The sequence below is a fragment of the Parasteatoda tepidariorum genome, chromosome 2 (genome assembly GCF_982258835.1).
Source record: "Parasteatoda tepidariorum strain Cologne lab strain chromosome 2, Ptep-v5.0, whole genome shotgun sequence".
NCBI classification, from domain to species: domain Eukaryota; kingdom Metazoa; phylum Arthropoda; class Arachnida; order Araneae; family Theridiidae; genus Parasteatoda; species Parasteatoda tepidariorum.
This window is the reverse complement of record NC_141756.1, coordinates 119674170-119692426: the sequence shown is the minus strand read 5'-3', so window position 1 is coordinate 119692426 and position 18257 is coordinate 119674170. Positions and strand designations below refer to the sequence as shown.

Genomic DNA, 18257 nt, shown 5'->3' with positions numbered 1-18257 from the left:
ATGACTCATTGAATAAATCCTGAAATTATGATGAAGATTACATACTCATTTGACGAGTTTGGAAGTAATAAGTTCCATCTGCCTTAATGCAATTCCGAAACAATTTTTAAAACCATGGCCCTGAATGCTTATTAGTTGTGACGCAGAGATTTTCTTAATATCTTTATACCTTGTTCCTTTAACATAAACTGCTGTTTGTAGAAAATGCAACACCATGAAAGAATCATCAGAATCAAATGAAATTTAATGCAGAAACGACTTGTACTGATACAAATAAATGATGAAATTTTCAAAACAAAAGAAACAAATGAAGCGTCCGAAATCAGTATTTGGTGCAGCCACCACGCGCTGCAATAAGTGCTGCTATACGACGTGGCATGGAGTCAAACAGATGTTGAATATCTGCTTGAGGAAGAGAATTCCATATCGCTTGTATGCGCAACCAAAATTCGTCTTTGGAAACTGCAGGACGCGGATCACGAGTGAGACGCCGACCAACCATATCCCACACGTGCTCAATAGGCGACATATCCGGCGAATAAGCAGGCCAAGGAAGAAGTTGCATGCGTTGTGCTGAACAGAAGTCTCTAACAGTCCGCGCAACATGTGGGCGTGCATTATCCTGCTGAAAGATAGCTCCAGGGATGCCTTGAAGGAAAGGAACGACTTCGGGCTGTAGCACTTCACGGACGTATCTGTTGCTATTGAGATTACCCTCAATTCGTATCAAATTGGATCGTCCATGATACGAAATCGCACCCCAGACCATAACTCCGGGTGTTCGACCACTATGTCGTTCAATAATACACTCAGGAAGGCAGCGTTGACCGGCATAACGTCTAACACGAACACGGCCATCATGGGTCCACAAATTGAAGCGTGATTCATCTGAAAAGACAACTTGGTGCCAATCAGCTCGCCAGTCTCTGTGCTCAAGAGCCCACTGCCGACGCAGCCGTCGATGATCCGCCGTGAGGGGAATCCTGTATAATGGCACCCTTTCACGCAATCCACGGCGCAGCAGACGACGACGAATTGACGAAGCCGACAATTGTACACCTGTAGCAGTAGACCAATGTGCTGCCAGCTGCCTGGAGGAAGCTGTGCGATCATTCACCGCCATGCGGAGCAGGTGTCGATCATCGCGCTCTGACGTCACCTTCTGTCGTCCAGTGCCTGTTTTTCGAGTTGTTCGGTGCTCGTCGGTCCACTGCTTCCAAACTCGCATCACTGTGGAACTGTTCCGCTGCATACGAGCTGCTATTGCGCGATAGGAAAATCCTCCTTCTCGAAGGCCGATTATCCTCCCTCGTTCAAACTCCGTAAGTTGCTTGAATTTCTTATTCTTCCGTCGTGGAGGCATACTCAGGTCTCACTAAACGTTTGCCACTAACAAATAATCATAGACTATTTTCAACGTCCCGCTACAGCACTTTATTTATACGCTTTCAGCATCAATTCAGAGGGCGCTGCGCGCGCCACGCACGCGCGATGGCTCTGAAACTTTATTAATTTGCATAATATCCTATAATTGACATTTGCTGCGAATTTCATTTGATTCTGATGATTCCTTCATGGTGTTGCATTTTCTACAAACAGCAGTTTAGTTATCTTTCGGGGCCTCCGAAGTTGTGGAGAGAAATCATTTTTCTTGTTATCGAAAAGAAAGAAAAAAAATGGATATTGAAGGCGTTAGACAAAGTCAAAATGAAAAATCGCGACAACTTATTCTTCTTAATTTTAAAATGACAAAATCTTAAATGGAAGAAAATAGATTTAATAGATCTTGCGGAAAAACGCAGCTTCTTTAAGATAGCAAAGTACGACAAATTTACTTATTTTCAATTAGGAATCTAAACTTTCCTAATCCATTGGGAACGTAAATTTGAAAGTCAAAAATCAAAATCCGTTGAAAAAAATGTAGATATGCTTTTGTGATTGATTTTGTAACTTAGAATATGATCTCCACCTCTAAGTATGTGTATTTAAGACTAAACTCTAACTATTAAGATAGAGACTTAATAGACTGAAAACTATTATGGCGTTCGCTCTTTTTTTTTTTTTTTTTTTTTTTTTTTTTTTTTTTTTTTTTTTTTGCTCTCGGCACAAAGCTCAAGAAAAGTTTAAACTTCGAAATTAGAAGTATATTGAATATTTTATTTATAAAATATTCTTAGTGTTCTTGAAATATATTGACTTTTAATAAGAAAGAGGATTATGAATGTGAAGCAATCATAGTGCTCGGAACATTATAGTTAACACTATAAACATACCAACACTTAATACTATATACCTATTTCTACCATCAGTCAAATGACAGCACTTAATGTTTCTTGATTGAATGTATGAAACATGGATGTAAGGAAGGAAATAAACTAAAAAAACTTTATTATAATTAAACAAAATTGTATATTGCCAATTTTTATGTATCACAAACACAAAGAATTTTTAATTCATTGCTCAAAGCATTTTTTTTTTCAAATACAGGGTGTTGTTTCCATTGTACATTTTCCGCAAACATATTTCAGAGAATTATTATTATTTCTATAATTCTTATAATTATTCTTATATTTATAAGAATTAAAAGAATTATAGGAGTTAAAAGAATTATAATGCTTATAATTATTCTTATAATTCATATTATTTCTTCTAGGAGCTTTTGCTGTCATGATTGTTTCGACATTTTTCTGGGCAAAAACTAACAGTTAGTTAGAAATGAAGTAAAACTATCAACATAAAATAAAAGCTGCTTATAAAAACATTTAATTTTTGTCACTTTTTCTGACACAAAAATGCCAATCTGAAATTTTATGTACTTTCTTGAAATTTGAATTTATTCTGATTGAACTAACGACGCAACAGTCTTCGCAGAAATGTGCAACTAATCGAATGCAATACGTTGAGCACGCATTACATCGTCATTTCTGATCCGATAACCTTATAAAGTAATAAAATGTTCTCCCGGTAAAATGACCGGTTGTGGTAGAAATAGGCATATGACAAGTATTATTCGAAACAAACATGAAATCAAGTGGGCAAAAACGATAAGTGCTTTCGAATATTATTCGAAACAAACAAAATACAAAAAAATAATAACAATAGAATATTAACTGTGTATAATTGTTAGAAAAAGTCATGAAGTCAAATGGGCAAAAACGATAAGATGATAAGTGCATTCGAGTATTATTCGAAACAAACAGAGTACAAAAAAATAATAACAATAGAATATTAACTGTGTATAATTGTTAGTCATGAAATCAAATGGGCAAAAACGATAAGATGATAAGTGCATTCGAGTATTATTCGAAACAAACAAAATACGAAAAAAATAATAATAGAATATTAACTGTGTATAATTGTTAGAAAAAGTCATGAAGTCAAATGGGCAAAAACGATAAGATGATAAGTGCATTCGAGTATTATTCGAAACAAACAGAGTACAAAAAAATAATAACAATAGAATATTAACTGTGTATAATTGTTAGTCATGAAATCAAATGGGCAAAAACGATAAGATGATAAGTGCATTCGAGTATTATTCGAAACAAACAAAATACAAAAAAATAATAACAATAGAATATTAACTGTGTATAATTGTTAGAAAAAGTCATGAAGTCAAATGGGCAAAAACGATAAGATGATAAGTGCATTCGAGTATTATTCGAAACAAACAAAATACAAAAAAATAATAACAATAGAATATTAACTGTGTATAATTGTTAGACAAAGTCATGAAATCAAATGGGCAAAAACGATAAGATGATAAGTGCATTCGAGTATTATTCGAAACAAACAAAATACAAAAAAATAATAACAATAGAATATTAACTGTGTATAATTGTTAGAAAAAGTCATGAAATCAAATGGGCAAAAACGATAAGATGATAAGTGCATTCGAGTATTATTCGAAACAAACAAAATACAAAAAAATAATAACAATAGAATATTAACTGTGTATAATTGTTAGACAAAGTCATGAAATCAAATGGGCAAAAACGATAAGATGATAAGTGCATTCGAGTATTATTCGAAACAAACAAAATACAAAAAAATAATAACAATAGAATATTAACTGTGTATAATTGTTAGAAAAAGTCATGAAATCAAATGGGCAAAAACGATAAGATGATAAGTGCATTCGAGTATTATTCGAAACAAACAAAATACAAAAAAATAATAACAATAGAATATTAACTGTGTATAATTGTTAGACAAAGTCATGAAATCAAATGGGCAAAAACGATAAGATGATAAGTGCATTCGAGTATTATTCGAAACAAACAAAATACAAAAAAATAATAACAATAGAATATTAACTGTGTATAATTGTTAGAAAAAGTCATGAAGTCAAATGGGCAAAAACGATAAGATGATAAGTGCATTCGAGTATTATTCGAAACAAACAAAATACAAAAAAATAATAACAATAGAATATTAACTGTGTATAATTGTTAGACAAAGTCATGAAATCAAATGGGCAAAAACGATAAGATGATAAGTGCATTCGAGTATTATTCGAAACAAACAAAATACAAAAAAATAATAACAATAGAATATTAACTGTGTATAATTGTTAGAAAAAGTCATGAAGTCAAATGGGCAAAAACGATAAGATGATAAGTGCATTCGAGTATTATTCGAAACAAACAAAATACAAAAAAATAATAACAATAGAATATTAACTGTGTATAATTGTTAGACAAAGTCATGAAATCAAATGGGCAAAAACGATAAGATGATAAGTGCATTCGAGTATTATTCGAAACAAACAAAATACAAAAAAATAATAACAATAGAATATTAACTGTGTATAATTGTTAGAAAAAGTCATGAAGTCAAATGGGCAAAAACGATAAGATGATAAGTGCATTCGAGTATTATTCGAAACAAACAAAATACAAAAAAATAATAACAATAGAATATTAACTGTGTATAATTGTTAGTCATGAAATCAAATGGGCAAAAACGATAAGATGATAAGTGCATTCGAGTATTATTCGAAACAAACAAAATACAAAAAAATAATAACAATAGAATATTAACTGTGTATAATTGTTAGAAAAAGTCATGAAGTCAAATGGGCAAAAACGATAAGATGATAAGTGCATTCGAGTATTATTCGAAACAAACAAAATACAAAAAAATAATAACAATAGAATATTAACTGTGTATAATTGTTAGAAAAAGTCATGAAGTCAAATGGGCAAAAACGATAAGATGATAAGTGCATTCGAGTATTATTCGAAACAAACAAAATACAAAAAAATAATAACAATAGAATATTAACTGTGTATAATTGTTAGACAAAGTCATGAAATCAAATGGGCAAAAACGATAAGATGATAAGTGCATTCGAGTATTATTCGAAACAAACAAAATACAAAAAAATAATAACAATAGAATATTAACTGTGTATAATTGTTAGAAAAAGTCATGAAGTCAAATGGGCAAAAACGATAAGATGATAAGTGCATTCGAGTATTATTCGAAACAAACAAAATACAAAAAAATAATAACAATAGAATATTAACTGTGTATAATTGTTAGTCATGAAATCAAATGGGCAAAAACGATAAGATGATAAGTGCATTCGAGTATTATTCGAAACAAACAAAATACAAAAAAATAATAACAATAGAATATTAACTGTGTATAATTGTTAGAAAAAGTCATGAAGTCAAATGGGCAAAAACGATAAGATGATAAGTGCATTCGAGTATTATTCGAAACAAACAAAATACAAAAAAATAATAACAATAGAATATTAACTGTGTATAATTGTTAGAAAAAGTCATGAAGTCAAATGGGCAAAAACGATAAGATGATAAGTGCATTTTCGATGCAAAGTTCTTAAAAGGTCATTTGACCGGTTATAATATGTTTAGTGTTTAAAGAACAACAACTATGGAATGCACCTAAATCCAGTGCTTAGGATTCGTGAATTTATTGCACAAAAACAACAAACAAATTATTTTTCTGCTTAATACTAAAAAAGTATTTAACGTGACGTTACCTGTATTTATTATCATAAATGATCGAAATGCCCATTCTCTTAATGGAGACCGGACTGAATATTCTTTCGCGTATATTTTTAGAAATAAGTTTCGACATGTTGGGAGTGACGTCCTTTAAACGACGGCAATTTTTGGATCCTCTTAATGTTTAGAGACATATAATTAGGCAGTTATATGAACACGCCAAATTTCTGTATTTAGGCGACCACAAATCTCCATTCATTAATATAAAATCTTTTACTTTCTCAAAAAAGAAGATTATAATGTAGAAGATGAAGATTATAATGTATTACTTCACTTAATAAGTTTATAGCTCGAGCTAAATGCGCACTTGGAAAGTCATGAATTTCGGTATTGAACAAAATTTGTCATGAAATGTTATGATTTTAACTATTTTTTTAAAAAAAATTTATGGAAAATCATGGATTTAGGTGGCCGAAAAATCAGATTTTTTTAATGAAATTTACCCCTGTAATTAAATTAATTTATTTCCGAATATCTGAATTTGTGATAAAATCCCCACTCACAGTCATATTTCATTAAAATATAAAATGTTTTTATCAAGTTCTTTAAAAATTATAGTGTTCTTTCAAACATAAACATAATTTCTTCAGCGAATTATCTTTTAAACTTTTGTGATTTCAGAATTTTTGTTATGATTTATCTTTATTTTCCTATTTTATCAATTTAAAAATCTAGCTGTAGCGAGCCTGTCATTGGCGAATTTTTTTTTAAATTCCGAAATTAGAACAAAAAAGTCAGGAGTATTTCTTTCCTTTTCGATAAACAAGAACAGTATATTTGGAATATAATTCTGCAAAAAAAAGAAGAAAAAATTATTTGCTTTTGTATTTTTTTCAGCTATTTTATTGCTTTAACTCTTTCATTACTCTGTTTCTTTAAATTTAAAACCTATAACTATGAAGATGGAGAGTATAAAATTTTTGGTTATATCAATCATTTCAATGAATGTTAGTATTATGCTTTATTGAATTTATTGCTGTGTTTTTTTCTTGAGAAAATAGTAACTTCGTTAAGTCATGAAAAATTCTTGGAATTAGTCATGGAAAGTCATGAATTTGAAAATCTAAAATGTAGCAGATATCCTGTAAATATTGACGACGTAATAAACATAAGAATTGCCCAACAAACATTTTGCATATTCTACTATACGTAATAAAAAGAAGAGTTTGTTTCTGTTCGTCTCGTTTATAAATCTAGAACTAGATTTAAAATTCGGACAACGGATGCAAGGTGCAATATTAGCACTAGAACTTAAAATTGCTTGCAAATTTCAATTAATCCGTTCGGAAAGAAGCTTGATTTAGGATCGGTCATCGTTCTAAATTAAATTGCAGATGATTCTGTTTCTTCAAATATTTAAAGGGTAATACCAATGTTGTTTCATAGATTAAAACTCTGTTTGATCAAAACTATTATTCGCTTTGAGTTCTTTGCTAATTATCTCTGATCGTTTATGTCGAATAAGCAAGGACGAAATCAACGTTGGAAAACATCACCAAATTAATAATTATAAAATTTTCATTTTGTTATATTAGGAACTTGTTTGCATTAACAATAAGATATAAAATATGGTAATTTAAGTTTTAAAAAAAAATAAGGGGATTTAAGTTTTATTAAAAATAAAAAATTTTATCCTATAAAAGGATTAAAAAATATATATTAAAACTTTTTTAATAAGTATTGTCACTTAGATCCATAACGAAGTTATAGCTGACGTCACACTAGCAATAAAATCAAATTAAACTGTCCATTAAAATTTCAAGACAAGGTGGATGGCTTCGTTATTTGTTACTGCATGCCTTTACATTTTTTTGCATAATTATGAAGTGTTAATTAACACCAATTTGTTGAATATTTGCCTTTTTTGTTTCAAATCGTACAAACAACAGGTATTCTTGTCTTCTGGATTGGGTTAAAAACTACAAGGCTACGGAGTTGAACGTTAGTAGTCGTAAACTCAAAAATTGGATTGGCTGTTCAACGACGGTTATAAAAAAGAAACAGGTATTGAGCATTGGTGATTCAGGGGATCCAATGATTTGAACTAGATTCGAATCCCAGCAGTGACTGGTCGATAAGAATTACGCACCCGGCTTGCACCGACCACAGTACTGACGTAAAATATCCTCTGTGGTAAACGGGTTCTGGGTTTAAATCACCTTGCCCTCAGGTTAACAGTGGGATGTTTTCGTGGTTTCTATCCATGCTACGCAAATGCGGGTTAGTTCCAGCAAAAAGTCCTCCACGAAGGCAAATTTCTCCCAACACTTGATCCAGGGATCACCTTGTCTTCTGTTTGGGGTTTAAAATTACATGGCTACTGACTTGAACATTAGTAGTCGTAAATCCGAAATTGGGTCGACTGTTTAACGATGGTTATAAAAAATGGGTTTTTAGCTAATTTGTACTAAGCACTATAAAAGTAATATGACAACAAAAAAAAAGCTTTACCAAAGCTACGCAAGTAATATTGAATTTCGAAGTGTGTGTTGTTGATTCGTTCGAAAGATGTGAACCTATCATCTGATTAAAGAATATCGTGATACTACTATTGCAGAGATGCCAACTTGCTCCGGACAGCAAAGAAATATTTTAAAGTGGTAGTTTATCAATTGTGATTCTTGGTTTAATAATTTCAGTTTAGTAGATTTTTATCCACCACTATTTCTAAATAATTCGTAGGCTAATATAATTCACCTCTTTTTAGAATTTACGTCATGTTATACCTTTTAAAAAAGCAGTAAAAAATAATCAAATATTTGCATAATTTACTTCATAATTATTTACAGTTTTTTTAATTATTTAGGCTTGTCCGGAGCAGTTGGCATCTCTGCTATTGAACTAAAGGAAGACGATATCATCACAAATACTTTTTAGGTAACTCTAGCCTTTATTAATATTATTAGAAGTTTTAAGTTCTATGTCAAAATGTTTTCGATTCAATTTCAAGCTGGAAATATATCTCGGAGAGTAATGGGTTTTTACAGCAAGTAATTGCGAAAACTGTTCTAGGGGTCGGCAAGCACTAAACTAGTGGGTGGGGCGGGGCTCCCAAGCATTTATTAAAATGTTGAATCTTTTGAACGGCACGTTTTATTACACTCTGTTGAATATTATTGTTTTCGTAATCATAAACAATGAAAGCTTCCTGCTCACTGCGAAAGAAATAACTCTTACAAAAGTCAGTTTAAAAAAGAGATGCAACTTTTGCAAATGTAGTAAGCAGATAAAATAAATTTAAAGAATAAACTAGCATCCGCATCGAAAAAAGTTACAGATGCAGAAAAATAGAAATTTAATGTTATTAAAAAAAATTGAGAGCTGTAATGAATCTAGCTATGTTAAAGAAGCAGCTCTTTTTTTATTTATAAAAAACACATTTATTTAGCAATCACGTATAAACTTAGCAATAGCAAAATTAAATTAAAATACCCGTAACGGATAGCGATAACCTTGCAAAATAATTAGAAAAACCTATTATACGGGTTAATATAAAAACAAAAACTATTCTCACCAAAGTCAATAACTTTCTGATTTTTCATAAATTGTCTCGTGTAGAATGTAAAATTAATAATTGGGTATAATATGAAAAAAACACAACTACTTCAACTTCGAAAATTTTACTAGGATTAACATTTACCTTTTAGTTTTATTAATAAGCTGAGTTTGAAATATGTTTACTAAAATCATGAACTTAGATAAAACAACAAAATAAATTATTTCAAGAGGAACTAGACTAATACAATTCCAACCTGCCGAGTAGCGACTTATAACAACACACTTCATTTAATGTTTACTTGTTGCTAGAAATCAGGTTCGCAGAAAATGCTGTTTACTAGTTAAATTTAGTAGGAATAACACGACCTGTGGCGTAGGCTATAGTATACCCAATTGATTGTAGAATGTAGAAAGGTGCTCCGCGCTCTCTGAGTTAGCTTGTAGCTCAATTTTTTCCATTCATCAATCTTACGGTTGAGGCTAGATAGATAATAGAAAATTGCGGTAAAAGGTTAAAAAAAATTGTCTCATAACGAGATAAATTTGAAATAAAAGAATAAGTTCTTGTTTTTTTAATTCATGCTTTTGTTAGCCAGATATTTTTTAGATATTTGTAGACTTTTTTTTTTAGTAGACAACCTTTAAGACTCGAATTTCCCCCCCACACTATGAAATTGTGCTATTTGAAAAATTCCGGGGAAACTGATTATTGCTGAGAATTCTAGTTTATTGACAGGAGGGAAAAGTTTCTTTAAAGGAAGTGAATTAGAAAAGGCTTAAATACACTTCATTCGATAAGAAATTTTCCGCCTGGATGACTGTTTCGAAGCAGTGTTGTCAATTTAGCAAAGTTTCCGCTAAATTTGATTGACTTTCAACTTAGTCAGCGGAGAGAATATCCTTTTACTGGACAATAGGCTGTTGAGGGGAGATTTTCAAAATTACTAAGAAAGACCTGGGTGACATTTTTGAAAGGAAAAAAAAAAGAAGTCTTAAAGGATAGGCTAATTTCTTGATTCAGGAGAGATTTTGGGTAAGCCGAGATCGGGTACTTTGATTGTAACGAAATTAATTCTGTGTTTAGCGGACAAAGTCAGAAAAAAATATAAAAATGAGAATAAGTCCAGCCCTTCAAATACGTAACTAACGCGGGAAACAAGATCGGTGTGGTACGCTATACCAGAAAAACAACTTGCAGGGTGAGTAACATATTCAGATATAGCAGGGACTCATTTGAACTAAGACCCTGCGCATGCGCATACGAACCAACATGACAGCCGGGAGGTATAGTTTGTCTACGGTAAGAACTCCCCCCGCCACAAAGGCCGTCTGCTGCTATGGAAACAAGAATAGCGCATTTCAGGGAGGATAGCTCCTCTTCACTCTATGGCTAATACAATAGACCGAAGAAAAAATTCCCTTTCTCCCGCCGACGGGAGCCAAAATCTGTCCTAAATAATGACTCCACACCCCTACTTGAACTGGTTAGATCTCGTTACCATAGTCACCGCCATAGGCCCAGACGAACGGTTAGGGGAATTTTTACTTTAGACAAACTATACATCACCTGTGAGCCGGACAACTTTACATGCATGGTTGGATGCGCTGTTTCCCGCTATTTTATTCATTCTTTCTATGTCAAAACATTTTTAATTAATTGACATGGATTATATTCTTAAAGATATACCTTATTTAATAAAACAGTACTATTTATAAATAGTGTAAAAATACGGAACAAGCCAACAGTGAAAACTTTTCTTCCCCTCAACACCGGAATTGGTTAGTAGGATAAGGGGGTGCGAATCCGTTTCAAGAGCCTCTGCTGTTTTGCCCCTAAAAGTTTTTTATCTTTATACACAGGGACCGCACCAAACCTCGGGGGACTGGTTTACATTATGTCTATGACTTCTTCCATGTAGATTCTTCTCTCTGAATGAAACTTTGCTTGTCAAGAAGAAAGATTTGCTATATTGGCGTGTTGATCCATTCACGATGTCTGTGTGGATAAGTTTGTTTCACCGAGACAACTCTCTAATGTTTCTCTTGTGTTTAGGTGATCCTTATTTATCAGTCATTAGAGTTACGAAAAATATTTTTAGTCCTGCTTATTATGAGTGTACTAAAGATTCATACCAAAACAAACAATGAACAAACAGTCAAGCTGTTCTGTTTCTTTAAGATAACCTTTCCTATTGGGGTAAGATCGGGTATACTACCCGAATTTACCCAACTTCCTTATTGTGAATCTATGCTGAGCCCACGAAAGCTGCAATGCAGGGGGGAAGAAGATAACTACATCCAACGTTAAACCAAAGTTTTAAAAAACAAATTTAATGCGGGCCTCAAAACACAAAAAGCCTTATTTTCATATTTTGTAGAATTTCATATTCTGTTTCCTGCTTTTTACAAAATTGCAGTTTTTATGTAAATGTAAAGAAACTCCATCTTTCTTTTGAAAAATCCAACTGATCAACATTACATTTTTTTGTTAGAAATTTTAGTCGAGCTTTCATCAGTCCCGGACTCCAAGACAACTGTCCGTCTCTCTCTCTCTCACATCCCCTTGAGTACGACCTTTATACAACAACACATGTAAATTACATGCATAATTTTCTTTGACTGTCGTAAATAACAATGTCTGCTACTTTTTCGCTGAAATCTATATTTTTTATTTACACATTTCCACACTTCCCATAAAGTTAACGTGCGTACTCGGAACCGTGATAGCTCAGGGGATAAAGCGTTCGCCTTCCAATGAGGTGAACCGGGTTCGAATCCCACCAGATACGAATCCGTATCAGGCTTTATCCGACCACAATGCTGTCGTGAAGCATCCTCAGTGGTAGACGGATCATGGGTTAGAGCCCCCTTGTCCTCAGGCTAACCGTGGGAGATTCTCGTGGTCTTCCTCTCCATGTAACACAAATGCGGGTTAGTTTCATCAAGAAGTCCTCCACGAAGGTACATTTCTCCCAATACTTCATCCAGGAGTTTCCTTGTCTTCTGGACTAGGCTCAAAATGATAACACTACGCCGTTGACCATTAGTAGTTGTAAACCCAAAAATTGGGTCGGCTGTTCAACGACGGTTATATAATAAAAATAAATAAAATAAAAAATTTGTACTCTGTTTTTCTCGGTTTGGTAAGACTCGGTTTTACTCTATTTGACTTATTCTAATTAAAAAAATCCCTAAATATTTAGTAGATCTAAGACTTTTCAGAATGGATTGTCGAACAGTTTATCTCCAACAGGTCTTCGAATCTTAGCTACCCGGTGTTACCCTACTTTTTCCTACTCTAATTTAAATTTGCAGCATTCTCGTTTTTTGTCAACCCACTTACCCTTTGCTTACAGTTGGTACACTAAGTGGACCAGATTGCCTTCAGCATGCCAACCACCGTAAATCTTACAAATTTCAATGGATTAAGCTACTAAGTGAAAAATTCTAAATGTTTTCAGAACGGATGAAGTTTTTAGGTGTTTTTTACGACATTCATCAAGTAACCTTTTCTAGCAAAGTCGACCAGTCCGCTTTTTATTAAATGTTAGATTGACCATGAATGTGTGGGAAATCATATTCGAACATGAAAGAAATCGTGTTCGAATATGGGAAAAATCACGTACATAGGAGAAATCTTGCCAGAATGTAAAAGAAATCATGTTCGAACATGGGAGAAATTAGGTTTGACCATGGGAAAAATCAAGTTCAAATATGGGAGAAATCATGTTTGAACAGAGGAGAAAATATGTTCGAGCCAGAGAGAAATCAAGTTCGCATATGGGAGCGATCGTATCCTAATTTGGGAGGAATCATGTTTGAACCTGGAAGAAATTATGTTTCAGCATAGGGGAAATCAAGTTCGAATACGGGAGATATCATGGTTCGAATATAGTAAAAAATAATGTTCGAAATTGGGGAAAAATCATGGTCAAATATAAGAAAAGTCTTGTTCAATCATGAGAGAAGTGAGATCAACCTACTAGTTTATTTTTGTGATCAACTAAAATAGTTTAGAGAGTTTAAAAGTGACAAAATATTTTTAATCAAGTATATATAAAGATCAGAATGACTGAAAACCCATTTCAGGGATTTGTAAAAGCAGAGATTGATATTTCGCTTATCAATAATGACTTTAAAAGCTTTAAACTTATTCGAGTAATTATCAAGAAAGAGTGGGCGAGGGTTGTATTTTCTTCTATAATCTCCTTCTTAATGATCCATAAGTTTGGATTTGTTTGAGTTTGAACTGCCAGCTTTCATTCTTTTGACAGGTTAAAAGATATCGTTCAAGTATTTCTAGCAGTTAGAAGAAAGGGAACAAGATATTCTTCTCGAAATTCTATTCATTGAAATGCCAAAAATGAGAACATTTGATAGTTCGAATAAAATTAAAATGTATTCGAAACCCAGCACAATTGAAATTGAATTGAGGGAACCAATTTTATTTATGTCTTTAACATAAGTTTTTACCATATTCAATTTTTTTAGAAAAATAATTGCAACTTTAAGTGCTTTTTTCTACTTTTTTTTGCTTTAAACAATGGCTGTCTAATAAAAATAATTTAATCAAATCTTATTTTTTTAGAAAAAAAAATTAAATACCTTGTGAACAAACAAAAGTAAGAAACTTAATCAGCCAGTTTTAAAAATTGCACTTATTAATTCCCACAATGTGTGCCGCGGCACCTTGAAGTGCCTTAAGGTGAGAGGTGGAATGTTGCAAGCATCCTTTGACTTCAATTGTAACCAATAGATTGTTTATTAGCAACCTGTTGCTCATCAAACAGAAAAAACTGAAAAGAAAAGTACATTCTCATTATTTTTCGTGTCTGAGTAAAGCATTGTTTTCGGTATTCTACTCGAAAGAGCAAATATTTGTATAAAAGAACAGAAAATAATAACAAAAAAGGAAGAAGTATCAATGAATCAAATCTTATTCTACTATTTGAATAAAACTCGCACTAATGGCCGATACCCTTTATGGTGGATGGCACTTTCTTTTATATTATTAATACTAATAATTAAGTATATGTTACCGTGAATGATCGAAATCGAGAGAATGTCGACATTCACCGATGAATCATATAGTCGCTTTGGTGAATGTCCGAAATATTTGTTATATCCGATTTGATATTGATTAATTCGTTGATATTAATTTGATTGTGGATATTATCATATTTATTCGCTATTTTAATAATCTGCTGAGAATAGATTAGGAGAAACATCAGTGTTCGGAGTACCGGTTAAATGCATAATGGACAGTGGCACTTGAAGAAAAAAAAATTGTAGGGTATACCGGGCAGTAGCACTTAATTAGACTTACCATATATTTCGGACATTTACCAAAGCCACTATTTGGTTGTCAACATTCGCCGGTGGAAGTCAAAAACCACCCATTTTTGTCATTTACATGTACTATAATAGTAACATATGTACTATAATAGATATTATAAAAATAAAGAAACTCGAATGCTAGAATGGGTTTGCATTAACTTCGTAATATATTCTCTTAACTGACCTCCACAGATTATGATTCATAATTTTAATGCACATACGGTATATGTATTAAGGGACCGGAAAATAGGGTAGTTTTTTTTTTTGGGATGAATCACCTGTTCGAATTCTACGTAGGGTAAATGTGTCTTTTCTTGAAACAAATGAATAATAGAAATAAAAAAAGGACCATGCACAATTACAGTGGGGAGAGTGTTCCATCAAAATGCTTTTTTTTTTTTTTTCTATTTTGAAAATTGCGCGGTCTGAAATTCTAATAAATTCTAGGTGAGTAAATGATTTTTTTTTTTTTTTTTTTTACGAAAAAATGAATATGGAGATAAATAAATAGAGAAATAAATAAATAATAAAAAAGATCGTTCACAATTACGGCGAGGGGAATAAAAGTTTTCGTTTTTCATTAAAAAGCCATTTTCTTTCCATTTTTGGAAATTGCGTGGTCTAAAAAAATACCACGTGATAAATCGACGCTCTCCTTATTTACTTTTGCTTTGGCTCTCAGCTATTTTGTAATTGAAATAATTTTAGAAAAAAAAATTTACGAAGTGAAGATTTTATTATTTTTAATATTTCTGCCGATTATTATTTCAAGCGGTATCAAATTCCAAAAAGGGTTTCTTCGTGGTTTACACATCAACCGCTTTTAACCATTAAAAAAAAAAAAAAAACTTCTTCCTGTTTGCTTCAGAAAAGAAAAAATAAGTAAATAAAATTCCACAAAAACTCAAATTACCGTTTAAGTTCCACTCTCATATTCTACTTTTAAACATTTTTTACAGAATTATTTGCCTAAAAAAAAAAGAAGCAACGCTTTCTTCCAAGAATCAGGAAAAAAAAAAAAAGCGGGATGCGTATCTGGATAAAAGTGGGGGCGGTTTTGGCTGTATGAGGGGGTAGAAGAGGGACAGAATGTAATGACAACAAGGGGGAGGTGTTTATCGATCCCCCCCTCCACCCACAGGGGGCGCCCCCGTTCAAAGGGAATGCATAAGAAGAGGAGGAGTTTCCTGGGGCGGCCGAAGATCTTTTCTGTTATTTCCCGACAAAGGAGACAAAAGTCGTGTTTTCGAAATCTACTCCTTTAAACTAAATATTGTTCGCTGGAAAGATCCCCGGAATCACTCCAGAAATTGACTCACTTATTTTCTTTTCTCTTACAGGTGAGCAATTTTCTTTTCCTTCTCTTATTTTTTTTTTTTTTTAATATGTTTTGAATATGTAACAAAACAATGTAACCAGGTGGAATTGTCAACAAGAAAAAAAAATTGTTTTTAAGGAAAATATGTTTAAGAATGTGCGGAAAAAGCAAATATGTTGTGAGAATATGTGTTGGGGGAAAAACGTGTTTCCGGAATATGTAGGAGAAACTTTTTTCGAATCCTGATTTTTTCTTTTTATATAATTATTGACAAAAATAGTTAACATATTTGTCGTTTTTAGAATGTTGGAGAAAAGTCTTGGTTCTATAATAAAACTAACACTTCTTGAATAACACTAATATGGGTTAAAATTTCTAATGCATGATTTATTTTATTTTATCCTGAAAAAAAGAAGGAAAGAAGACACATTGGCCTCATCTTAAATTAAATTTCTGTTCAGAAAAAGCAAAAGTGTTTAGAAATAAATATACTTAGGAAAAAAATGTCGTCTTCCGGAAAATATTGCTTCTATAATGAAACTAATATAGATTAAAATTTCTAGTACATGATTTATTTGATTTTATCTTTAACAAATGCATTAGAAATTTTGTTTATCCTTAACAAAAATAGTTATCAAATATTTTTCTTGCTTTTTAAATTACTTTAATGTATGAAAAGGATTAATGTGTTGATAAATATGAGAGAAAAACATGTGGTTTTTTAAAATAAAATTAATATAGGTTAATATTTCTAATGCGTGATTTATTTTATTTTTTCCTGAAAAAAAAGTTAACACATTTGCCTTACCTTGTCAAAATAAATTAATGTGTAGAAACTGCAAAAGAGTCTAGAAATATACTTAGAAGAAAAAAAATACGTGTTTTCTGAACTAACTCAATATAGGATGAAATTTATGGTACATGATTTATTTTATTTCATCCTCAACAAGAAATAATTAATACTGTATTGTTTTTTTAAATATTTAAATGTATGGAAAAGGCAAATGAAAAATATACGTGGAAAAAACTTGGATCTTGGATAAAAAGATAGATAGTCCAGTATATAAAATTTATAGCACATGATTTCTAGGATTTCATTCTTCACAAAAAATATCACATATTTGTATCGTTAAACTATTTTAATGTATTTAAAAAGGAAATGTGTCGAGGGGGGGGGGGATGTATCTTCTAGAATAACACTAATATAGGACAAAATTTCTAGTGCATGATTTCCTTTATTTTAATCCTTAACAAAAGGTATGATATCATATTCGACTTTTCTTTTAAAATATTTTAATAGAATGAAGAAAAAAAAACGTGGCCTCTTGCTTAACACAAATATAGAATAGAATTTCTTATACAAGATTTCTTGTATTTAATATTTAACAAAATATAATTTATTTTTCTATTTAAATTATTTTTATGTATGGAAAAATAAAATGAACTGACTGAAATTTTATCCTATATTGAGAAAATCGAATAGGAATACATAATAAATGAATTTATTATGTATAAAATATATATATATATATATATATATATATATATATATATATATATATATATATATATATATATATATATATATATATATATATATACATAATAAATTTAAATATTATAGAAATATAATTTATTTATTTTTCTCTTTAAATTATTTTAATGTACTGAAAACAATGTTTAAAGAAACAAAAATGTGTCTTCTTAATTAGCACAAATATTGGAAATATTTCACTTTCAGAATTTCTTTTCATTTATTTTCAACAAAAAAGAATTAAAGTGTTTGTTTGATGAAGCTTTTTGAGAATAAATGTAATCTTCATGCAAATTTAAAATATTATATTCAAAATCAACTATTTATTTTTAATTATTAATTAAACGTAGAATATTATTCACGTTGACAGTTTATCTTTCTAAGTTAAAAAAATTTACAAAAAAATTGAATGACCCAAATAAAAAATAAATATTTTACATGAAAGCTAAAGATAAATTTTAGCTAAGTTTTCCAAAAGGGAAATTTGTGCCATCTTATCTTAAAGAAAAATATTTTCTATCTAGCCTAAAAA

General features: G+C 31.3%; 1 protein-coding gene across 4 annotated transcripts in view; it reads left to right on the top strand.

Moving 5' to 3' along the window:
* Positions 1–18257, top strand: part of LOC107453275 (xibalbin-1) — a 463140-nt gene that overhangs the window by 328530 nt on the left and 116353 nt on the right. The window contains exon 1 of one of the 4 annotated variants that reach the window (XM_021145724.4): positions 16030–16213. The exons of 2 other annotated variants lie outside the window; for them this stretch is intronic. The gene's annotated coding sequence lies outside the window, so the exon portion shown is untranslated. Of the gene's footprint in view, positions 1–16029; positions 16214–18257 lie in introns of those variants that run through there. One more of the 4 variants, XM_087158229.1, reaches the window with a different exon arrangement.